The 25511-nt window shown below is 41.4% G+C and overlaps 1 protein-coding gene across 5 annotated transcripts in view; it reads left to right on the top strand.

Moving 5' to 3' along the window:
• The first annotated feature begins 8695 nt into the window (after positions 1 to 8695).
• The window catches only part of SIPA1L2 (signal induced proliferation associated 1 like 2), a 101677-nt gene continuing 84861 nt past the window's right edge, over positions 8696 to 25511 (top strand). For 4 of the 5 annotated variants that reach the window (XM_063124368.1, XM_063124370.1, XM_063124371.1 and 1 more), the window contains exon 1: positions 8696 to 8872. The gene's annotated coding sequence lies outside the window, so the exon portion shown is untranslated. Of the gene's footprint in view, positions 8873 to 10648; positions 10675 to 25511 lie in introns of those variants that run through there. The other variant, XM_063124369.1, reaches the window with a different exon arrangement.

A 25511-nucleotide genomic window follows, 5' to 3' on the forward strand; every position in this document is an offset into this window, starting at 1 on the left:
TTAGAAGGCTTTCAAAATTAGGCTGCAGGCTGCCCACCCCTGGATTAAGTCAAGCCCTGGAAGCTCATGCAGCCTAATCTTATGTGTATGTACTCACGAATAAGTCCCACTGAAACTTAAAGCTCCACCACATCTAGTCAAATGCACGGCTCCCATCGCTATTATTATTATTATTATTATTATTATTATTATTATTATTTATTTATTTATTTATATAGCACCATCAATGTACATGGTGCTGTACAGAGTAAAACAGTAAATAGCAAGGCCCTGCCGCATAGGCTTACAATCTAATAAAATCATAGTAAAACAATAAGGAGGGGAAGAGAATGCCAACAGGCACAGGGTAGGGTAAGCAGGCACAGGGTAGGGTAAAACTAACAGTATAAAGTCCGCACAACATCAAGTTTTAAAAGCTTTAGGAAAAAGAAAAGTTTTTAGTTGAGCTTTAAAAGCTGCGATTGAACTTGTAGTTCTCAAATGTTCTGGAAGAGCGTTCCAGGCGTAAGGGGCAGCAGAAGAAAATGGACGAAGCCGAGCAAAGGAAGTAGAGGCCCTTGGGCAGGCGAGAAACATGGCATCAGAGGAGCGAAGAGCACGAGCGGGGCAATAGTGTGAGATGAGAGAGGAGAGATAGGAAGGAGCTAGACCGTGAAGAGCTTTGAAGGTTAACAGGAGAAGTTTATATTGGATTCTGAAGTGAATTGGAAGCCAATGAAGAGATTTCAGAAGCGGAGTAACATGGTCAGAGCGGCGAGCCAAGAAGATGATCTTTGCGGCAGAGTGGTGAACAGAAACCAACGGACTGTTGCTGCTCCCACGTCACTTCCTGAAAACAGGAAGTAATTAGCCCCATTCAGTCCAGTAGGAGAGAGCAGCAACCGGACTTTCTGGGGCTTTTTGCGGCACAACAAAGGCCAGAAGGGGCGGAAGGCAGGCGAGAGGCAGACGACAACATGTGAGTAATTCGCGAGTGCCCAGTAACGAGCGTGCAGTAAAACGCTTGTCGGATGGAGCTTTTACTCCCAAATAGGTGAGCATAGGATTGCTGCCTAGGGATAAAATCCTATACTCACTTACTTGAGAATGAGCCCCATTTGACTCACTTCTAAATAGACATGTATAGAACAAGTGAAAACAAGTCTACAGGGCAAGGGCAGGGAAAGAAGAGAGTTTTCATAGGGGTGGTGGTGAGAGAAAGAGCCAGTTTCGTTCAGGAATGGTATCAAGGAGAAAGAGCAGGATGGAATATCGGATTCAAGAGCTTCCTGGCCATTGCAGTAATTCCACGGGCAAAGAAAACAATCTGATCTCAGAGTCAGCACAGCCCTCGCCTTATGATGTTTATGTTAACATGTGCAATGAAAAAAGCATTGGTGCAGCTAGGCCTGAACCTTGAGGTCAAAGTCCAGAGCTTCCCAATGACCACAGGGAGAGTGGCAAGTGCAGAAGCAAAGTCCTGTACTGATGATATGGAGCCAGTGTGGTGTAGTGGCTAGAATGTTGGACAGGGAGTCGGGCGATCTGGGTTCTAGTCCCCACTTGGCCCTGGAAGCTCACTGGGTGACTTTGGGCCAGTTACACACACTCAGCCCAACCTACCTCACAGGCTTGTTGTTGTGAGGATAAAATAGAGAGGAGGAGGAGGATTATGTACACTGCCTTGGGTTCTTTGGAGGAAAAAAGGTGAAATGTAAATGAAATAAATAAATAAATAAATGTTTTGAGTGAGTTTAAAATGCAAAAATGTGCATGCTCAGAGTATAACTTTTTTTATCTGAGTTGGCAAATAGTGTTGTTGCTGTTGTTATAGAAGTAGTTCTAATATATCAGGAATACAGAAAAATGATAACTATGCTTATATGTAAGCTACTTTCTGTGTTTTGTGCATTCAAAGATTTACAATAAAGCTTTTAAGGTGTTTTCCTGGTGTGTGTGTGGTTGAGAAAGACAGAGACAGAGGGAACACAGAAGCAGTTTTAAAGCATGGAAAAGCAATTGGAAAGGGTGCAGGAGAAAAACGTTATCTCTGTGTTTCACAACTGAAGTAATATACATCTAAAGGGGAGTTCTATAAGACAGTGAAGTCATGGGTCTAAAATTACCTAGCTGCACCGCTCAAAAGAAGCGTGACTGTTATATCCCTGAATAGTTTTACGTCTAGCATGCCTGTAAAGGATGCAGGAAGAGCTATTCCAAATGAATATAACTATCTGACAGTTCCATCTGTCTTAAGATAGCAGTTTCTAAAATTAAAATTGCTGCTGTAGTATATATACCTGCAGAAAACAGACTCCATGGGCTCCATCACACCAGCATTTTATCACAGTCTCATCGTGCCTGGTTTGTGGTTTTGCAGCACAGCACTCAGATGACGTCATGCCTTTCCTGCAGACACCGTGCTTCCTCCCCTCCCCTTTTCATGTTTTCCTGGAGCAGGGTAAGTCTGGATTATTTTCCCCAAACGAAATTAAAGTGCCCTTCAACCCCTGTGTAGTAGCATCGTCTCGCTATTTCATTTGTTGGGTGTGTGTGCTTTGAAGGGAGAACTTGCTGATGAAAGGGGAGGGTGGGGTGGCTCTCCTCCTCCAGCACCGTGTCAAATCAATGAACTTGTGCTGAGTTGGTTGAATGGACCTTTACTGCTCCAACCCCACTCTCGTTGCCTGCAGAAACGGAGCTCCGCCGATGAAACGTTAAATCAGTAAATTGCTAGATAACAAAGCCAGAGTGAGGAAGGGGGGAAGGTGTCCACGCCCATCACAATGTTAAAACCAATGAACTGGAGGTAGAAGGAGAAGGGGCGGGGCAGAGTGGAAGAGCAAACAAGTGAAAGGGAGGTTTCATGGTATAGCATGATACCACAAACCCACATGAAAGGAGCCATTGGCTTGATGCACTAATGAAACAGAGCTAGAAATCGCAGAGACAAACGTGGGGGGCAGGGGTTGGTGGTGGTGGAAGTAGGTGTGATGGAGCCCAATATCTCAAACACTTTGGGTTTCTGAATAAAACTGAGCAGGCTGGTTTAGGCCAAATATTGCTTGTAACAGGCAAAGAGCACCACATCACGTTTAGCACAGCAGTGGATTCTACCCAAATGACTTCACATATAAAGCAGCCAATATTGCAAGAAATATTTTAGCTAAACTGAAATCTGAGAAGCGAGATGAAACAGCAGTGGTTAGGAAGAGCTGTATCTGCAAATGTTTATGTCTAAAAAAACACCAGAGATTTTCACTTTAGAATTTAGTACTGTAAACTACAGCAGCAAGTATTAATAGAGGACACCTAGTGGTGGAGAGCTAGAACAGGTTATTATGTCAACTGCACAATAAAATTGTCTGCAACACAAGCTGTGAAATTGTATATAGATTAGGGCTCAGCTGTTCCAGAGAAAATATACTAAAAAAAACTATCTGAAAATTCTAAATCCACTTTAAATAAAAACGGTGGTGTCTTCAGTTTGGTTGGCTGGGTTTTGTTGCAATTTAGAGCAAAGATGGGGATTAGCTGGGGATGGCCTTTTGCACTCATTGCTGTAATACATTTGTCAGTTATTTCTAGAAGCAACTATGACAGGCTATAGAGAAAAGGTTTCAAAACACAGCCAGAATGCTTAATAGGCACAACTTGGGACACTGGATGCTGAATACAGCACAAGAAGAAGAACTGTGGGTGTACATCAAGTGATTTTCTATGGACAATCTTTAGAAGGTGAAGGCAACCTAGATTCCTCCCCCCACAGGGGGAATTCACATGTCCATCTACCAGACAGAAGGGATATTTGTTTGATTTTAAAAGTATGTGCCCCACCTTTCTTTTTCAGATATATACTCAATGAAACTTACCAAATATTTTAAAAGCAATTCAAGTACATTCAGACCGTGATTATGTATAGCCCACACCATGCAAAAAGCACACAGGCATGAGCTGATCATTTCTGATAATATGCTTGCAAATACCACATTACTGAAATTATCGCTGCTGCTCAGTGCCACAGTATCAGTAAGTGTGTCAATAGTTTGCAAGTATGTCCAGTGTATATATGTGTACAACATGCCCATACGCATAAACTTTGGCATAGTGGGTAAAGGTGTGACTCCATCCTCAGTCTATAAGAGGAGGTCCTTCAGATTACACTCATTTAAGCTTGACTACCTAATGACCAGCAAAGGGGCACCTTAATTTAATCAATTTAGGGCACAATCCTATGGGAGGCATCCTAGGTACTTGTAAGCCATCACACTCGGAGGCTTACAAGTATCCTATGCAGAGGAGGCACTTTGTGCTTCCTCCCCTGTATTTTAGCTAGATGGGCATTTCCACCTGTCTAACGGAGGCTTTGGGAGAGGAGAAGGGAAGGAGGCTGGGGTGGCCATAGGATTTTCCTTGTATGGCTGTCACCCCAGTCTCCTTCCCGCTCCCAGGAATGCCTCCTTTCCCCCATCTCCATGCTCCATTTTGTGAGTGCGGAGAGCTAGCTGGCGTGGTTCTCTCCACACCTGCTATGAAGGGGAGGGGAAAGGGACGGAGAGCATAGTTTCCTGGCTCTGAGCTTGGAGCCCTATCCTCAAGCTCAGAGCCAAAAAACTGAGCAATCCTATCTCCCCCCCCCCCAGATGCTGTCTAGGAGACATAGGATTGCTCCCTTATTCACTTATTTATTACAAAAAATAATACAAGTGTCTATATACTAGTATTCAGTACACTCGTGTACAAGTTAAAACAAGACACCTAGGACAGTTTTTGATGGAGTTTATAAAAACTGATTAGGAACAGAATCGGACTGTGTGTAATGAATTAAGGTGAAAGTAAATATGTGATCACGTGGAGCATGTGGCATTTTCACTGTGTCTGCATGCTCTGTTTCAATAAGGTTAGCAGTAAAAGTGAAATTTACAAGACAGTTGAATTCTTGTAAATGTCAGTATGTTTCTTGTTTCCAAGTGTAGTGGAAACCAGGGTTACCCAATGTCTAATCCCTATGCCCAGTTCTAAGGAATTGAAAGTCTGAAGGCAAACTATACACTTCCTGCAAATGATGAAATGAAGTCTTGATAGGTTTTGCAATGAAGACAGTTTTGGGAGGCTGCAATTTTGAGTAGAGGAGCAGCAAACATTTTTATCAGCACAAAAATCCCCCTGTTGCTCACCCTCTGCTTCCACATGTGTACTGAGGTAAGTATGCATCTTCAACTTGGGGGTGGGGGGGAAGGAAAGGAAGCTGCTGGGGGTGATTTTGTGCTTAGAAAACCAGTTGACCAGTAAAGTGTTAAGTATTCCTCCCTTCTGCCATTCCTCTGCTCAAAACTGCAGCAGCTGGAGGCTGCTTTGTATTTCAGAAAGCCTAGATTTGTTTCTCTCGTGTCATGGTTATGATTAAAAGAGTTGAGGCCAGTAGTGCTTTCGTGAGACTGAACGATATCTTGTTCAGGCCTGGACTCTTGCATTGCTTTTCTTTGAGACATTATTTCACCTAACTGCCAAATAGTCCTAAAGCCCACTTGAAATTCATCTGCTAGGTCCTAGTGGATGAATTCCAAGTGGGCTTTAGGAGCATTTATTGCTACTAGTGGCCCTCTCAAATTCTTTTTGTCCAAAGGGGCTGAAGGAATGAACCCAAGAAAAAGATGCTTTGTGCCATCACTGCTTTACTGATTGCACTTTTATTCATTTGAGGACTGAAGTCAAAGGCTAGGTATAAAGCAAAAAGACCCTGGCAGAATCAATTAAATATCCTTCTAGAGTAGACTGCAGCCATAATGCTTTTCCCACCTGGTGCATGCCTGCTTGACTTTATGGTGTTAATATTGTTCCGCAATACATTAAAAAAAACCTTTTCTGGAAATCACATAAAGTCTGAAAATGCTTCTTTTAAACGATTCTTTCCCAAACTATAACACACTACTTTACATTTTGAGAGAAATGATAGGGTGGAAGTACATCTGCAATTCACTGAACACCTTAGGTTTGCAATCCTATTCACACTTACTTGGGAGTAAGCTCCACTGATCTCAGTGGGACATACTTCTGAATAAATATGAATAGGATTCAGAGGCAATCTGTGCTGACTTCCTTTATTCCAAGTTAACCTTCTTGTATCTAGGGACAAGTTACTTCATTCCATCTGAATATACTGATAGTCTGTGTGTTCCATTAATTGCCTTCTAGCAATTTTTCTACATTGCAGTATCAGTTTGGAGACCTGGTCAAATCATGCAACAATTTTAATATGCTGGATGTTTGAATAAGAAATAATAAACTGTATCCATCAGAGAGAGTTGGGTGGTTTGCTCTACAAGCACAATAAACATAACAGCACATTTGGAAGAGTTTTAACATATTTTAAACCGCAGTTAGGAACTTTGGAAGCTGCCTTACACTGAGGGCTGTCTATACATGGGGAAAGCCCTGCGGTGGCTGTGGATCTGCGCTGGTTGGATGACACAGGCACAGGTTCGCAGCCACTGAGGGGCTGTCTCACAATGCTGTGGTTTGAAAATGTCTGGGATTTACTCTGACTTTTTCAATCGGAACGATGTCTGACTTCACTTTGGGGCCAATTCGGGCCTGGAGCCTGGTGGAAGGCAACTGGCGATTGGTTGCCTTCCACCAGGAACAGGGCAGGCCTGGCTCAGGTACCTGGATAGCCACCCAGAAACCCCACACTCTCTCCTCCCAATAATGCCCCGGAAGAGGGAAAGTGTGAGGTTTGAGAGGGAGGTGGTGTCAACCTTGTGCCGTGAAGGCAGCCCCTAAGTCAGACCATTATCTAACCCAGTATTGTCAGAACTCTCTCCAGGGTTTCAGGCAGGAGCTTCACCTGCCCTATGTGGAGTTGGAACCTGGGATCTTCTGAATGCAAAGCTCCTCGGTCAGCTACTGACAGAATTGGTGTTAATAGTCTAATATTTGATTGTTATGTCAATTCCCTCCCCCCTTTGTGAGCAATGTGATGTAAAATAAAACTCTAGTCTATAGTGCAGTTCTGATGTTATGATCAGCTTTGAGTACAATGTGTTTGTGGAAAAAGTGGTGTGTGTATACATAAATAAACTCACTATGACTACAGAGCTGTGATTACCTAGGAGGAGGGCTTTCTCCACTGTGGCACCCCGGTTGTGGAACGAGCTCCCCAGAGAGGTCCGCCTGGCGCCTACACTGTACTCCTTTCGTCGCCAGCTGAAGACCTTTTTATTCACTCAGTATTTTAACACTTAACTTTAACTTAAATTTAAATTTTACTGTTTTAGCTCTGTATTTTAATCTTATATCAGTTTTGCTGTGTGGTTTTATCCTGGTTGCGCTTTTTATACTGTATTTCGTAATTGTGTTTTTAACCTGTTGGGTGTTTTATTGTGGTTTTAATTTTTGTAAACCGCCCAGAGAGCTTCGGCTATTGGGCGGTATAAAAATCTAATAAATAAATAAATAAATAAATAAAATATGCCATAGTTAGACCTAAGGTTTATCCCTGGATCGTCCAGGGGTCAAACCTATTCATCTAGGTGACACACAGGGGATCCAGTGCTCAGGCAGGGGCGAACCCTGGATGATCCCAGGATAAACCTTAGGTCTAGCTGTGGCCCTGGTTTTCATCCCGACTGTTTGTAGTAGTCATCCCAGAGGTTTCCATTCCTTTAGCAGGTTTTTGAAATGGTTTGTGTTTTGGCACTCTTTTTAATAGCAGGATACCATTTGTTCTAGCAGGGATCTTTAAACTAAAATAACATATTGCCTTAACTTCCAAACTACAGCATAGCGCCTTATCGTGATAAGGGACAATTGTCCAGGGTCTTGAAACCGAGTTGTCATTGACGTTGAATATCCTGAGCCCTGTCCAGAGTTTCAGGGGAAGTAAATTTCCTGAAGTTTTTCGAATGTCTTCCACAATCACACAAGTGGCTTAAACAATCATTGAGTCTCTCTCTCTCTCTCTGTGTGTGTGTGTGTGTGTGTGCTTATGTCAATGCCTGATCGTTGTCCAAAGCGAAAGAAGACTTTATAACTTTCACACGGGAAGTAAGTTCCTCTTTCAGCGTTATGAGGAATTCCGATGGGGCCGGATTTGCGCGTATGAACTGGTTGATTCCCCCCCACAATCCCCATTACCAAGTTTCTTCCTTCCGGGCTTTTCCATTAGGCTCCTCCCACGGCGAAAGTTTCCCCCCAGTGAGGATGCCCCCAAAAACAGAACTTTGGGGAGCCGCCCGGCCCACGCGTCGCCTGGGAAAGAAAAAGAGCGGCGGCGGCGGCGGCTCTCTTCGGGCTCTACAAGGCAAAGGAGACAATTGCAAAAAAGGGAGAAGGAACAGCACAGAAGGTGGGATGTGCCGATTGGTAGGCGGGGCGTTCCTTCCTGAAAGGCGCTGTCCAATGGAGTGTTCGGATGCCCCCACCAAGGGGCGACCTCGGGTGGCTGAAGCCAATGAGGCGCGAGGGAGGCGGTCGTTGTGCGTGTGAGCGTTAGAGTGAGGCTCGCTCTTCTCCCCCTCCCCCTCCCCCGCCTATCCGGCAGCTGAGGCGGACCAAGCCACAGCTTGCCTGCGCTGGCGACTGCGCTGCTGGAGGAGAAGCGGCCGGCGGGCGGCTGGCGCGCACGGCAGGGAACAAGTCGCTCCCTCGGCCGCCCGCGTCCCTCTCTGCCCTGTCTCTGCGCTCCACAACGCCCCCCTCCCCGTGACATATACTCTGCCCCATCCTGGGCAGGCGACAGAGCGCGCTCTCGCCTGCGTCTCCCTCCTTCCCTCAGCCGGTCAGTCAGTCATTGGGTTCTGAGGGCCGGCCGGGACTGGAGGTATCAGACGGAGAGGGGCGATGGGGCTCCTTGCCGGGAAACAGCAGTCCGGCTCCTGGAGCGTGAAAGAAGGTAAGGAGCAGGTTGCTGCCGCCGCCTCTGCGGGATCTGGTGTTTGTTCTCCTGGGAATGCGGGGCGAGGAGGCTGGGGGAAGAGGAGGAGGAGGAGGAGGAGGAGGGTGTGTGTGGAAGCCGGGTGAGTTCCGTGGAGGTCTAAGGAGCAAAGTGAGGGGAAAGTGGCTCTTCCGAGGGAAAGGCGGCTCAGCAACGTCCCCGCTCCCCTTCCCCACACCCGCCTCGGAGGGTGTTTTGTAGGGCTTTTGTAGCTGAGGCGCACAGTTTTAGGGAGAGGTTTCGCAAGCATCAGGAACTCTCTTTGTCTCTCTCCCTCTCTCTGTGAAGAGACAGTTCTGGAGGGTGGTGGAGAAAAAGAAGGGGCGCCCTCTTTTTAATGGCTCTTATTTTCAAAGTAGGGGAGTTTTTCGTTTAGGGAAAAACGGGAAGAAATTCTCCTGTTTTTGGTGGCGGTCGTATCCCCTGCCTCTTCACCCACCCACCCACCCCCAACCCATGCACTTGATGAACCCGAAAAGCTCTCCAACATTCATTTATTTCGCCTTTCTCTGCCCACTTCCCCACTCCTCCCTGGGAGAGTCAAGTTGGAAAGTCGGCGGTGCGTGTGCGTTTTGGCGCGGGGGGTGGGGGAAGAAGCGGCATAGGGGAGGCGTTGCTTTGCTTGCCTCGGGGGTATCGGAAAGGCACCCTCCGTGGGTGGGAAAATAGCAAAGGATGGGTAGGAATTCGCCGCCCTCCAGCAGAGAGTTCGCCGCTCTTGCATGCCAGCTGTATGGCTGCTCCACTGCTGCTTATTCATCTCTTAAAGTAATACGAATATCTGCACAACAAATTATGGCGTCAGGTTTTACTTGGAGCGGGGTGAGTGGGCATGTCAGTGATGTCGTTTGGACCACGGATGTCGTTTTGCTGGTCTTAAAAGTTTTAAAAGAATGCTGGCTTGCTTGCAAGTGTGTCGCTGGAATGTTTATTTGTATAAGATCGTCTTTCGTGCTTCCCCCACCCCCACCCCCATGAGCACGTTTTAAGAAGGGAAGAAATAGTAGAAAACCTCTTCTCCTGGGCGTGAGAAGGTATTGATGTACACCAGTTGGACATGTTAGAATAGGTGTATCATACTGTCCAAATTAAATGGTTTCTCAACAGTTTAATTTTTATGTAATAATAATAATAATAATAATAATAATAATAGGAAATGGTAAATAAACGTTCAACTTGTTTTCTTCCTTTCTTTCGTCCTTCATCCCTCCCATCCGCCCTTACCATCTTGGGTTTTTTGTTTTGTTTTTAAACATTCTGAAGAATGAATATTGATTCATTAAAAACCCTTTCCCTTTGTTAATGTCTTGGCATGTGGTATTTATATGGAACATAGACAGTGCCTTTGTAGTTTTATAGAAGAATTTCACTTTGCTTATTAATTTTTTTTCATTTGAAGGGCATTTCACTGTTATTGGGTAGCTTGCTAGCAGCTTAGCTTTGACAATAAAACTGCTCTGAAGTAGCCAATTATCAGATGCACCTATTTAAAGATATAAAGTAAGCATGTAAACTATAGTAATACATATTAGAGTATATCTTTGAGTACTTGCAGAATTGTCCTATCTCAGTATTGTTGCTTACTTGGAAAACATTTATTTGTATTCTTGTGGAAAAGACTTTTGCTAACAAGAGTGTTTCTATAAATTCTTTTACCTAATTCTTATGTGCATTTTTCACTTTTAAATGTTAACACTAGATGGCTTTCTTGTATCATTCAGAAAGCACAGCACACTTGAGCTGTCTTCAGACCTTACCAGGTTAGAGCCTACTTTCCATTATTATGAAATACTGCTGCCTTGATCTGTTTCATTGTAAATGAACGTTAACCAAATTTAAACTGTTCCCTACCAGGCAATTTTATCTTGACATTCTGTTTAAAGTCCTATATTTCCATTTCTGTTTTGAATTCCTGTAGCTCTGTGACAAACAGATGCTGAGATAGAGAAAAAATCAACCTATTTTTCATAAAGAAGATTGCTTTATAATTGAGAAATCCACATTTACCTTAGGATTGATTCACGTCCTCTTTGAACTAGTGCAACCTCTTTAATGTAAACAAATGAATATTCTTTCTGGATTTGTTTCTATAAGCTGGTTGATTTTTGTTTATGCTGGCTGGAATGATGAGCACAGAGCAGTTCTTTCAGCAGTGTGGGTGGGTGATAGGAGATGGGGAGGTGTTTTCTTACCTTGCACTAAATGAATATATGCAAGTTGGCACACAGGACACTTATTTCCATTTACAAAAGCACATTATGAAATAGAGATTTGATCTGATCAAGATGTAATGTGGTTCATGTTTTGCTTCTACCTAGCCTATACTCTGGAGAATAAACATTATTCTTTCTGAACATGCGTACCCCAAGACCATCATTGTAATAAACAGGATTAAAATGCAGCGGTGTTGTATTTCGATTTAGGAAAGATTGTGGGCTCAGTATGCATCAGCACTGCTACAAGATCCTCTGAAATATTATATATCTATGCTGCTTTCTGAACCATTATTAGTGGAAAACATGAAATGTAAGACCCCAACAGAAATTTGTTTCACTGCCTATGCAGTTTGATGAACTCATTAGTTGTGCAGCATATTTAAACCTCAATTAAGCTTCAATATAGCTGTCTTATGCTTAATGTTTATATAAGCTAAACAAGATCCCAGCAAAGCCTTAATTCATTGACTTGAATTGGCACTCTAAGTAATTGATTCATACTGCTTTGAACTTGAAAAGGAAGAGGAGGATGAGGTAATGCCATTTTCTCATTGATGCCATGTTTTATAATACTTTATAAGTAGTCTAAGCAGAGATTATCTTATTCTTAGGCCAATGGCAGACAACTCATCCATTGCCTCTAAAATTCTCATCCTAAAAATATTTACTTGTAAGTAAGTCCTGCTGCTTTTAATAGAATTTCCTCCACAAGCCACATTTCCTAGGAAACACTCTTCACTGACCTTAGGAGGAGTTACTTCTGAGTAAATATGCATAGGATTGGATTTCATGGCTTTCAAGACCAGAGTTACAGCCTGATCTAAATATTTATTTATTGCTTTGTTTAAGCAGACTGGACTTTAATCTATCTCTTCTTGATACTTCTCAAACCTGTCTGAACAGAGTTTGAAAAGAAGTTATCTGCCTTGTAACAACTGTAAAAATAAAATGTGCAAGATGTAAATGGACACTGTGGCTTTGGCTTGTTTCACACATTAGTCAGTTACATCTTCCAGTGGTAGAAATGTTGACAGTTCAAAATTAAATTGCCTTGACGGATGTTACTATGTGATTTGGTCTCCATTTAAAGTGTCCTTCCTGTTTCGAGATCTGACAGGGATTTATAGTGCAATCTGTCTGCTTGGTAGACAATATTACTACAATAATTCAAGTTGATTACATTTTATTTGTAGAAGCTTCTTCAGGCTGCAATCCGAAAGGCACTTTCTTGGGAATAAGTTCCATTGAACTCAGTGGAACCTACTTCTGAGTAAACTTGTGTAAGATTGCACTGTTAATTTAGTGCATTCATATCCATGCACTTTGGTTATGTTTTTGCATTCATTTTCATTTACCTGAGTTTGTGGTAGTTACTTGGGAAATGCTTTATTAGTATTTGGCTAACATGGTGTTGTTGTTTTTTACAGAAGACACTTGAAGTATTTGTCATGGTACTGAAAAAATTCTAGAACACGTCAGATATCTGTATTCTTATAATTCATTAACAATTTTAAAGGCTGTGGCAAAGTTGTACCTGTTCAGTTTGCTTTGAATTCATCAGATTTTTTTTATTAAGCTATAATAAAGAGAGCTTCAGCTATTGGGCGGTATAAAAATGTAATAAATAAATAAATCTTCAGGATCACAGAAGGTATGGAAGAAACATGAAATGTCTCCTAGTGTTGAATTTTTACACTGTAAGTTCTTTGGGGGCAGATACCTTTTGTATTTTGTGAAGTGCCATGTGAATGGATGTAACTGGTTATTTATTTAGTTCCATTAATCAATTAAACTTTTTTGAGCAACTAAAAAGGTGTGCTTATTGGCAGGTCTTCTTCTACTTCTTCTGGAAGTAGTTTTAACAATTGCAGATGGAAGAGGCATTTCCTCTTGTCCGTAGTTTGGCAGGGAATGCCTCTTCTAAGATGTTGACTAAGATGTTGACTTCTTTGATGCATTCATGCATCATCTAAAGGTATACATTTTACATCATAATTATTTTTACTCATACGACAACCTTACTGATATTGAAACATTGTGAGTAAATGACTAAGATTTCTCTAATTGGAAGTCAACTCTAATTTTTATCAAAGCATGTACTTTATGATTTGATAAAAAAGCTACTTTGTAAACGACTTCAGTCTTTTATGAAGTTCACTACACTTCTGCACAGGTCTTATGCAACAATAACTTTTAGTTCTAAAAAAATGACAGCTCTTCAGCCTAATGAGACAAACAGCTTGGATGCTTACATCTGCAGTGCCCTTTGGAAGACTGGCCTTAAAAGTCCTTCCTCCTACCTCTTGGAAAGGAGTGGTTTTACAAGGGTAGGCAACCTAGTGCCCTTTAGACGTTTTTGACCACAACTTGCGTTAGGCAAAATCAGCATGGCCAGTGGACAGGGATTATGTCAATTGTTGTCCAAAACATCTGGTGGGCACCAGGTTGCCTACATATCATTTAGAGCAAAATGTACAGGAGAGTTCTGTTCACACAGCTAGTTCTGCATTAATCTTGTGATTCAACAAGAGATAAAAGCTTTTAAGTGGTGTCCCCATCACTATGGAGCTCCCTTTACTTGGCCCCCTCTGTGTATATTTTCAGAATAGGTTTTAAAGACCTGGCTGTTTACATCCCCCTTTACTAATTATTTTGAAACTGGCTCAGTTTTTTTAAATGGTAACTTTTAACTCATTGCTGCTTATTTTACTGTTTGTTTTTAGATAGGATGTTTTTGTAGTTCTTATACTGATTTTGTACTTTTATAAAGAAATTAATACCATTTTATTATAATTGTGAGAACTGCTTCATAAAGTGAAGAGCATTGAGTTTTGATGGTTGTAATAGTGACAGCAGCTCTATTATCAGAATGTGGAAGGAGTCTGCAACTTTTAATTGGCTTTGCTGACAAAGTCACCAGACTGTGTGTTAAGCTCCCCTGCTCCTTCCTCTCTGAGCAAGCCCCCCCCGCCAGCATTTCCCAGAGTAAAGGCTAGAAGGGAGCATGCTGGCTTGGACACCACTGCTTGAAAGTGCCCCAAGCACCTTTAGGCAGTGGCACCCAACCCTTCCCACTACTTGCTTTTCCTGCTCATGAGCAATAAAGGCTGGTGTGTCGGTTTGGCTCTGCATAGCGAGAGATGTAACATTTCCAGAAAATTTGAGGTTATGGGGAATTTTTTTTTCCCCTTTCAGAATTGGAAATTTTGGGGAAAATTGAAAAATAAGCAATACTTAATTTTTTTAGCACTCTGCTGCTTTAAGACAGCCTTCCCCAACCTACTGCCTTCTAGATATTTTGGACTTCAGCTCCCATCAGCCTCAGGCAGCATGGCCAATGGTCAGGAATGCTGCGCATGGTAGTCCAAAACATCTAGTGGGCACCCAGTTGGGGAGGGCTGCTTTAGGAAAATGAAGCAGCCTTTCTGTTCCTAAAGTTATTTTATGTGCAACTTAGCTTTCTCATAAATTTATTATTATATTTTAAACTTTAAAAAGTAACTGAGTAAATTTGTAATTATTCTCTGAATAGATTAGAACTACATTAAATGACTGCTACAGCATCAGAAACATGGGAATATATAGAACAAAACCCAAATGGTCAAGAATGTACAATAGTGACTCTACTCACATGTTGGGAAAATGAGTGTAAATATCTATCAGTAAAATATACTCTAGATCTATAATATTAATAAGGAATGAAAGAACTAACTATGCTGGGAATCTTACAAAGAGGATTTTTTTTAAAAAAAAACTTTCCCCCATAGCTCCATTATTTCAAACATTTTACATCTCTAGTCTTTCTATAAAAGTGTTCTGACTACATAGCTTTTAGAAATCATTTGAGTAAATTCTAAAAAAGTCTTAAATTTCAAAACAAGATGTTTCATAATCTAAAGCTGTTCAAATTTTCCAATTTTGGGGGGAAAATGGTCCTCGGGAGAAAAATGGGGAAAAGAACTTTTGTAGTTCTTTTTTGTAGTTTTTTCCCCCTGGGCATTCACATCTCTATGCATCCCTTGTACTAAGGGGATGACTTTGGGTGCCTTATGCATACAGCTCAGCCTTTCCCCCAATCTTGAATTCAGAGACTGATATGTAAGATAGAAATTAGAGCAAGTTGCTAGAAAGAGTTATAAAACTGTAAATCATCACTTTCCCTTTCAACTTCCTACTTGGAGACTCTTTTTATCACCAGATGGTTGGCCCTGATACTGATGTATTGCACCTTGGTTCAAGTAACTTATTCAAAGATATAAAGGGGAAATAAATGCACTTTAATGAAAGTTCCACTGAACTATTTTGTGGCACTTTAAAGATTAACAAATTTATTTTTGTATATGCTTTTGTAGACATATCTACTTCATCAGAGGAAGTGGGCTGTATTCCACAAAAACCTTATGCCATAATAAATTTACAGTATTTAATGTGCTACAAGACTGTTTTGAAATATTACTGTGGCACCACAGCAGGAATCAATAGTGGTTTATCTATGAATCTAAGGTTTAGTTTTCCTATTGTAGTGGTTAGTTGCTATCGATTCAAGGTGTTTATTCTCGGTGTGCCATTGAAGCAAGCTTTGTTAGTGAAGTAAGCTAACACTTTGTTTTACAAGCTGATGTTTTGCAACTGTCCTGAGTGTGCTTCCTATACCAGCAATAAAAGGAATAAGACTGCAATACAGTACCCAGTTACCTGGATGTAAGCACCATTGATCTCAGTGGATCCTATTTCTGAATAGATGTGCTTAGGATTGCACTATAAGCCCTCTTCTGACACAAGTGATGTATGTTGAGTATTTTACTTGGTTTAAAAAGGGGGGAAATGTCTGTTGTGATAGTAATGAATGATAATGAGCAGAATAATATCAGTATATTATCACTAAGCGCTAGACAAATCAAGAACATGTTAACTGGTCTCTCAGCTTAACTGCAACAGAAAAACAACCCTTTGCAACCTTTTCATTTACTATAGGGATCATGTTGGCTAAACAATAAAATATGTAAAACAAATTATCTCTACCAGGCAACTTATTTTATTTATTTATTTATTTATTTATTACATTTTTATACCGCCCAATAGCTGAAGCTCTCTGGGCGGTTCACAAAAATTAAAATCATGAAGATAATATGAGCACCAAGTACATTGTCAGCACCAAGTACATTGTTGGTGCTATATAAATAATAATAATAATAATAATGGTGTAATCAGTTCTCTACTAATATCGTGATAGCAATTACAATATAGTAAGACATGCATTACAAGTCTGGCTGGGAATGCTGGGAGTTGTAGGATTTTTTTCTGTCTAAAACATGCATAGAATTACACCCTAAATCCCCAGAGCCACAAGGACAATAAGGGTGCAGTGAAACCCCCTGACTGAATCTCATCTCTAACATAGTAGGTTGTAAAACATTCAGGTGGACCAATGTAGACACAATTCAAATCTTAGGTGATAAATAATTTGCCCCTTTACTTCCTGTTAGTAACTGAATGCCAAAAAACAACAACATAATGTAGCTGCGATAGATATCAAATTTTGCCATAACCTTAACAGAATTTCTTTTGTATTTTTCTCACCAAAAGAAAAAAGTTCAAATGAAGAAATGCCCATTTTCATTATTTTAGCGCACAGCCTTCACCCAGGTATTTCTATAGGAATCTTGCCAGATCATAGGGCTCTTGCTACTGCTCTGTTGGCCAAAACAAAGTTAAATCCATCTACAAAGGGTAGTTGCCCGAGCCGTATATGTTATGAAGTTTTGTCTCATTTCCAAGCACAAAACTACATTAACTAGGGACCTGAAGAATTATTCTGAGGAAAAGTAACTCACATCTTTTAACCTAATTATTTATGCCCTACATCCAAATGGCTACCCCATATAGGAGCTGAGTTATAATTTTGGCACAGAACGCCTGTAAAACCATAGGTACTAATCGGCAATTGTTCATAAAAAGTCCATTTGTTCCCTGGAAGCAGAAAAGAATCCTCCTTTAGATTTTAGTTCCTATATTTTGTGGAAAGGGGGCAATGTAACTTGACTTTTCAAATAAACATGTAGTGCGAACATGAAGGAAGTGGAACTAAATATATAGACTCTGGATCTGTTTTTCCTCCTCCTGATCATGTGTCTGCTTCCCTCTTAAGGCTGCAATCCTATACGCTCTAACTTGGAAGTAAATCCCACTGAACTCAATGGGGCTCACTTTGGAAGGGATGAGTATAGTATTGTACTGTTAATCTCTCGGCCTACCCTACATGAGAGGGTTGATGTTGCCTGGGCGGCTGCTACTATGGCCCTACTACTTTTCCCTTTCAGCCTCGCACTGTATAAGCAATTGGTCTAATCGCTGCCATCTCTGTGACCATTAATGAGCTGAAGTCCTGGGTGGGAGAGAGAAAGAGCATTCATAGAATCATAGAATAGCAGAGTTGGAAGGGGCCTATAAGGCCATCGAGTCCAACCTCCTGCTCAATGCAGGAATCCACCTCAAAGTATACCTGACAGGTAGTAGCATACCTGACATTGTGGTGTTGCAGTCACATTTAATGGCAGAAGGAGAGGGATTCCCACCCTAGACACCAGTTGGTCTCTCTTAGCCTTGTAGGTTGGCACCTCAGCCACTTCTCTCAACTTGGGAACCCTATCCTGTGTTTGTTTTCTTGCTTTCTCCTTCATCTCTAGACTGGAGGTGGGAGGGAGGGAGAGAGAGAGAGAAAAGTCTTATCCTGATCTTGCCTTATATAAAGTGGCAGGATCTTTCCCAGTTGGGGTGATCTTAGCAGATCTTCTTTGTGACGGAGAGAAAAATGTGGGGAATTGCAAAGCTGGCCAGGAAGTTGGTGGCAGTCGCTGGATGCGCTGGAGGGCCAGGAACACTCCTCAAAGCTTGTGTGGGGAGGTGGTGGCAGGAGAGGGAAGGAGGGAGTGGGTAGAGAGCTCTGACCCATCTGGAGATTCCCCCCTCGTCCCAACCAAGGGCCAGGATGGGGCCTGGAGACTCTGGGGGGGGCCTGGGGGGGGGAGTCTGGCAACCCTATCTACCACACAGCTAGTATTTTGATTCCACCACAATGTAATTGTGATCACTTTATTTTGTTTTGAATCTAAGATGAAAGTAATGATGACTGATGAATGGGGTCATTAAATGAAAGATATTAGCTTATTTTTGGAGCAGGTTCTGGGTGTGAACTGGGAAATTAATTGGAGTGTGTGTGACACCATGATTTGCCCCAGAGCTTGCTTTTGGATTTGTACTGGAGTTTCAAAAATTTGACACAGTGCTCAAGTTGCTACTTTTGTGTGTGTGTGTGTGTGTGTGTGTGTGTGTGTGTATGAAAAAGGGCTCATGATAGATCTGCCAGCCATCATTACACATTGATTGCAATTGAAGAGAAACTATGGGGTGGGATACAAATTAATTGAAGAGTTTCTTTGAGGCATTTGGGATGAAAAAATAATTTGCTGGATCTGCCTTCTGATTTTGTGCAGATTTGTGACCTGTAGGCCAGTATACCAGATCTTTTAAATGTTTAGCCACATCCCTGCCTTCAGGTTTCCTCAAGCTTGCTAATACTTCCTCTTGTGCATGGGTAGTGCCATAACAGCACTCATTCCAGAATATATATTTTTCTTAAAAAGAGGGGGGAAGTGGGATCTGTAACAAAATGTTCACAATACCAGACATCCCATTCAATTTTCCACTCCTGTGGAAATTTTCTGTGTTTTCGGCAATAGTCAGTCCTCATTGAGCTGTTTGGTTGTTGTTGTTTTTCTTCTAGATATTTTTTCTTTTCTTTTGGTAATTCTACAAATATTGAGGTACTACTGAGCCTGGTAATATCTCCTGGTGTGTGAATGGTTTACTTTTGGCTATATAGCACCAGCAGTTCTACTATGTAGAACTCGAAGAACAGAGATCGCTATTGGTATTTCTGTTGCTAAGTTAGTTAGTTAGTTATGTGCCTTCAAGTCGACTTTGACTTATGGCGACTCTATGAATCAGCAACCTGCAGTTGCATCTGTTGTAAACAATATAAGCAATATACAACAATAAATAATAAATACCATACAAAAAGCTTAATGGTGAAATCCTATGTATGTTTATGGGGAAGTAAGTGATCAATGTCTCTAATTTGCAGGTATGTGGGCATAGGATTGCATCCTAAAATAAACAAGTAGTAAAACCGATCAGAAAAAAAAAACTTTTCTGGGAGAACTATTTGTAACAAATACATTTTTAGTAGACACCGAAAAACCAAGAGTGTCAATGCCTATCTATATCTAACTTGTAGTGGGAGGGAGTTCCAGAGAGTGGGCACTGTGATACTAAAGGCCCTATTCTGAACCATCATGGACTGGGCCTCCGATATCTTAAAAACCACCGGGAGAATATCTCCTGATGACTGCACCATCTACACAGAGGGTCAGATATGTATCATAATGATATGGATATTTGCTTTTATGACAGATATATCGAAGTGATTAATATAATTTGCAAAGAAAAGTCATAGAAATGTCTATGTGACTGACAAGTTACTGTCCAGCCAGCTAACCCATGATGGTGCCCATAAGGGCAAGATGGATGGATGATATTCTGGAGGTGACAGACTTGACCTTGGGGAAGCTGGGGGTGGCGACAGCCGACAGAAAGCTCTGGCGTGGGCTGGTCCATGAAGTCACGAAGAGTCGGAAACGACTGAACGAATAAACAACAACAGAGCTTTGGCAGGACATATGGACCTGTGTGAGCCAGTGCGGTGTAGTGGCTGAAGTGTTCGACTGGGAGTCGGAAGATCTGAGTGCTAGTCCCCACTTGGCCATGGAAACCCACTGGGTGACTTTGGGCTAGTCATAAACTCTCAGCCCAACCTACCTCACAGGGTGGTTGTTGTGAGGATAAAATGGAGAGGAAGAGGATTATGTATGGGTTCCTTGGAGGAAAAAAGGTGGAATCTAAATGCAATCCTCATCCTCATCCTCATCCTCATCCTGAAGTATCCCACCTACTAGTCAGGTCAACAGATTGAGAAACTGCTTGAGCACCCCTCATGGTTACTTTTGGTTTGCATACTGGTAGCTGCTTGTCTTCCTTTGCACAGTTTTTGCATTGTGCAGCCAACTAGGAAGTAGACAGGAACGTCTTTGATTTTTTCTTTCATCCCCAGAGTCAAATGATGGTCCTCTTTGTTATGCCCCCGGCCTCAGAGCTACTAAGTCCAGCTGGTCATTATAAGAAATATTATGTAACGGCTTCTCTGCATGGAAGCAAAAATCCCACACCCTTTCTGGGGCTTCTTCTTCCGGAGTCTGTGAGATTGCAATCAGCACAATACACATCCCCCCCCCCACTTTTTGTTTTTGGGCCATTTGCTTGGTCGGTAAGTTCCATATGTTCTATTTATACAGCCAGTAGATGGCACTGTGATATGATGTGATTCTGGAAATATTACTGCACTTTTCAGCGAGATAAAAATGATGGAATAAAGCTTTAAAATGATGGGAGAAGCCCCAGAGGTTGATAATGTCATGAAAAGGATCTGCAAACATCTGTCAGTGAATGATAAAAGCCTTGTGTGAAGAGGGCCTAAGAATGGGTGCCTGAGATTTTGCTTATTTTCTTCATATATTTTTTGTTTCATGTATTTTAGATAGTAAGTCTGTAGTCAGGGACTACAGCTGTGGCTGCACAGTGGGTTAAAATGCCACACTCCTCAGCCAGTGTTTTAAATGTTTAGTTAAAACATTTAAATAAATAAATAAATAAATACATAAATAAAAGCAGATGCCAGAAGAGGTCAAACATGAAAAGAAATTCAAAACAAATTGGTGTGTTTTTTTTTTAAAAAAGATGGTTCTTTAGTTTATAGTTATGACCGTTTGATAACTTAATGGTGTGAACATGAAACAGGTATGTTATGAAGTAGTTTTATTTATTTATTTATTTATTTATTACATTTTTATACCGCCCAATAGCCGAAGCTCTCCCATGATGGATGGATGATTAGTTGTTTAGCTAATTCAAATTCATTTATACAACTGAAGGATAAAAGTGCAGGTGTGGGGTTTTTTGGTCTTATTTTGGCCTCCTTGCAAATGAAATAAGATAATTGCTGGGCTACATAGCCTTAATGTATATCTTCCTGTTTCTGCTTTTCAATGTATATTTTGCTCTTAAATGTTGAAACACTGAAGTGTACATAAAATAGTACACATCAGCCTGATAGGAACTGAAGCACTTTTCTGCTCTCATGCCACATGGAGTGTCTGCAGTTGTGTTTCCTGCCTGTAAACAAAAGCAATCAGTTAGGAGAATGGGAAATTGTTTATTTACAGGATGCTTGCTGTATAAACGGAAGGAAAGGTTATTTTACAGAGATCAGCTCATTGTGTTCAGGCTGTATTGCTGGTTAAATTGATTTTAGAATAATTTGGGGAAATTAGCAAAAATAGGTGCATCTATTTTGGGTCCTAAGAACTTCTTAGTATTTGAATGAATGGTTGAAGTCAAAGTGTGTGCATCCCAAGTGCTGCAAAAATGGTGGAGAATGTTCGGTAAAATAGCCCTTATATGTGAGAGAATTCAGTAGTGTCAACATATGTACTGTATTTTCCATGTTCCATTATTCACAAATATGATTAGATACTCAAAATGATTAGCTGTGTTTAAAAAGTATAGGTTTGATAGGTGTTAACTGTAATGGCCCCTGTCATTGTAAACATTTACTTACAATTAGAGTTCTCAAATATTTAATATAAATTTCATAAGTATTTAATGCTTTTTGGCATATTGTGTACTTTAAAAGGGGGATTCAGTATTATGGCAGATTTTAAAAGGTAAAGAACATGTTTTCTTATTACATGTTCTATTTTAACAGTTTTACTTAGCAAGAATTTGTGTCTGTGTATTAGAGTCAGAATTCCCGGATGCAGTCATTGGTTTTTATAACCAAAGGGCAAGGTAAAGCTTAATGCTTGTTAAAATCTGTAGTTTGGCACCTTGCCTTTTTCATAGAAGTTGTAAATGTACTGGTGCGGTAGCTTTATGAGGCAGAATTGCCAGATCTCATCACGTTAAAGAATTATTACATTTCTGGCATGATGGTTAAGGAAGTAAAAGGTATATTTAAATATATTGATAGATAGCTGATGCTGCAAGAAAACCAATGCGGCAAAAGTGAAAGCAGTACCACTACACTGAAACTGTGTTCTGTGTTTTTTTAAAAAGAGCTAATCAAGCTGCTTTCTGGGAAATATTACAAAACTACTCGCCAAAGAATCTTAATATTAGGTGTGAAAGAAATAGGTGTTGTAGTTAACTTGTTTTTATGGTCCCTTACTGTGTAACCTTGAGCTAATCCAAATCTAGCATAGCAAATTGTTCTATAGCTCTAACATACTTACCAAGCTAAGTAGTACTTCATGCTTGCTAAACACAACATCTGATTATCACCATCTTATCATAATAATTTCCATGCAGCATAGTAGAGAAATGTCTTCTAGGCCAAGTCTAAACTTCAATGCCCAGATCTGTATGAAGGAGGTTTAAAATGAATGTTATTGATTAAATTGGTGAGTCAGCCAGTTATCTATGACTTGCTTACTCAATGATCTGAGCGGTCCACGTTCTGGTAAGCTATATATAGCCCAGAATCCTTTTCTTTGTGTAACTTAAGACACCTGATTATTAGAATATAAACATTAAAATGTGAGTGAGTGAGAGAGAATATATATATAATAGGAGCTCACAGATCTATGGGGATATTTCAAATTTGTTAACTTACTTTTGTACCATTTTGAACCCTGAAATTTGATACATAAGAAGTCCAAGTCACCCTAATTACTAGATCAGGGGCTGGTGGGGCAAAGGGCAGGACAGCTAACTGTAGGCAGAGCCAGGGTTTGAAATAGGTGAAGCCAATGGTAGGCAGAATAACTTTGTGGGAATCTACACTGGTGTTATTATAACGTTTTGAATGGGTTACTGTGACGCATAGCGTCACGTGACCCTGGGTCTCCAACGTTGTAAATGAGTCGTACTTACAGGTTCTATTTCTGAGTTCCAGCGTGGCTACAGATTCATGTGCCTCGTTCTACCGGTAATTTTCCTCTCCCAACCCAGAGCTGCTGGATTTGCTCCGCCCACTTCCTGTTCTCCTTCCTTCGCCCCGTTTGCTATCTTATCTGCTACAGCAGATAAATCACACCAGCTTTATACTGTGCAATCACTGACAATTGCATGCAAAGGACTCAGAAGTTTTCCACCTTAGAATCTGCTTTTATTGTGAAGTACTCCCATGCATCCTGCCTTAAAATTTGAATCAAATTGGGTCATCGGTTGATTTTTTTTTTTTTTTAACATTTCCCCCCTCTTTGCAAAGGAGCTGAGGAGCGCTCAAAGGATCGCTGTAGCTCCGTGCAGGAAAATTAACAAGGTTCTCTTGGTCCCAGTCCAAAACTCATGACCCCTCTGGCTTAAATGCGGCTGCTGCTAAAACTTTTCAATTTGGTCTCTCATCCAAACCCTGACCAGACCCAACCCTGCTTAACTTCAGCAAAGTGGCTGGCTCCTATGCACTCAGGTTATTCCCTGGGACCTGCATTAAGGTGTTTTGGGAGGGGGTTTGTGTGTCTGCTTATGACTATTGCCCTGCACTGCTGGCTAGGAATGAGGCAGGCAGTGGGCGGAGCAAACCCAGCAACTCTGCTAAGCTCAGAGGGAGGGAGAAAAACGAAAGGATTTAACAATGTGCCCTGCAGTAACGTTACAGCTAAACGTAAGTAACACTAGTGTGCCCCGTGATACAGAGAACCGATACAGAGAACCACGTTAGAAAGGGACACTAGCAACGTTATAAGACTAGTGTAGATCCGGCCTTTAAGAGGCAAACAATTGCAAGATTGTGAGTGTAAAGCTGAGAGTAGGGGTAGGGAATCTAACCCATTGAACAACACAGAAGTACTTGTTTGAACATAAATTTTGCTGCTTCAGTGCCCCCCCCCCACTGCACAAAAAGGCAAACTGAAGCTAAGTTAAAAGGGGGGGTTTACAATTGTTTTAAAGAATTCAAAAATATTTTAAAACATGTTAAAAAATAGTGGGGGCTAGGGAAGTTCCAGTCCCCCTCCCACAATAATTCTTTCAACCCCAAGACAGCAGGGAGGGTTGGGGAAACGGGGGAAATTACAAAAGAATTGTGGTGGTATTGAGGAGAAAAACTGACTATAAATGAGCAAGAGGCTATGGTTCCCTGTCCCCTTCCCACACCCCCTAGGATGTCAGGATTAAGAAATAAGGAATAAAAATTAGCAAAGGTCTTGGTGGCTTTCCTGTTCTATCTCACACATAGGCTGCATTCAGACAACACTGTAGTCAATGGTGGGTTAACAGTCAACTCCACGGTTGGTTATCGAGGGGGTACATCCCACAGGACATGATTATAATCAACCGTAGTGTAGATTAAGGCCAGCATCACATTGACTATTAGTCAACCTTGTGTTTGATTGACATATCCCCCCTCTCTCCCGCACTCAGTCCTCCAGCTGGTATTCCATCAGCCATTGCAGGTTTTGCTGCCTGGACTAGAGTGGAAGCTGCTGCTTTGGTCATTGTTGCAAGGGAACTCTGTAGTCGCTGAAAATAACCAATTGTGTGTGACACAATAGTCAACAGTGCCTGACACATGACATGATAACCAATGGTTGTTCAAATAATCAACTCTGCACAGCGTTGGTTATTTGCATTGGTTATTTTGGTTGAATAACCAACCATGGTGTGAAAAAAGTCCCAATGGATGACACAATAACCCACTAATATAAGGGGAGTCTACACCAGCTGTTTATTGCAGGACTGTATCGCAGTCATCACTAACGGGGCACATGATGTTCACCTGCTCCCGTGGTGATCTTGGCTCCACCTCTCAGGGCTCATCTACACCAAGCAGGATATTCCATTATGAAAGCAGTATATATATTTGTGAACCGCCCAGAGAGCTTTGGCTATTGGGCGGTATAAAAATGTAATAAATAAATAAATAAATAAATGGCAGGAGCCACAATACTGCTTTATAGCAGTATTGAGGTGCACTGAGAACTGTTGGGGCCCATGACACATACCATATACTGCTGTCTTACCACTTTCATTGTTATATCTTGCTTGGTGTAGATGTGTCACGGGCCCCAACAGTTCTCAGTGCACTTCAGTACCACTATAAAGCAGTAGTGTAGATCCTGCAGGGCACTTCAATACCGCTATAAAGCAGTAGTGTGGCTCTTGCCTTTTATATACCTCTTTCATACCACTTTCATCGTGGAATATTCTGCTTGGTGTAGATGAGCCTTCAGTTTTCTGGGAATATGTCTCACTGCTTTTGTTGCGTT

This window comes from Elgaria multicarinata, chromosome 4, assembly GCF_023053635.1.
Source record: "Elgaria multicarinata webbii isolate HBS135686 ecotype San Diego chromosome 4, rElgMul1.1.pri, whole genome shotgun sequence".
Classification (NCBI taxonomy): domain Eukaryota; kingdom Metazoa; phylum Chordata; class Lepidosauria; order Squamata; family Anguidae; genus Elgaria; species Elgaria multicarinata.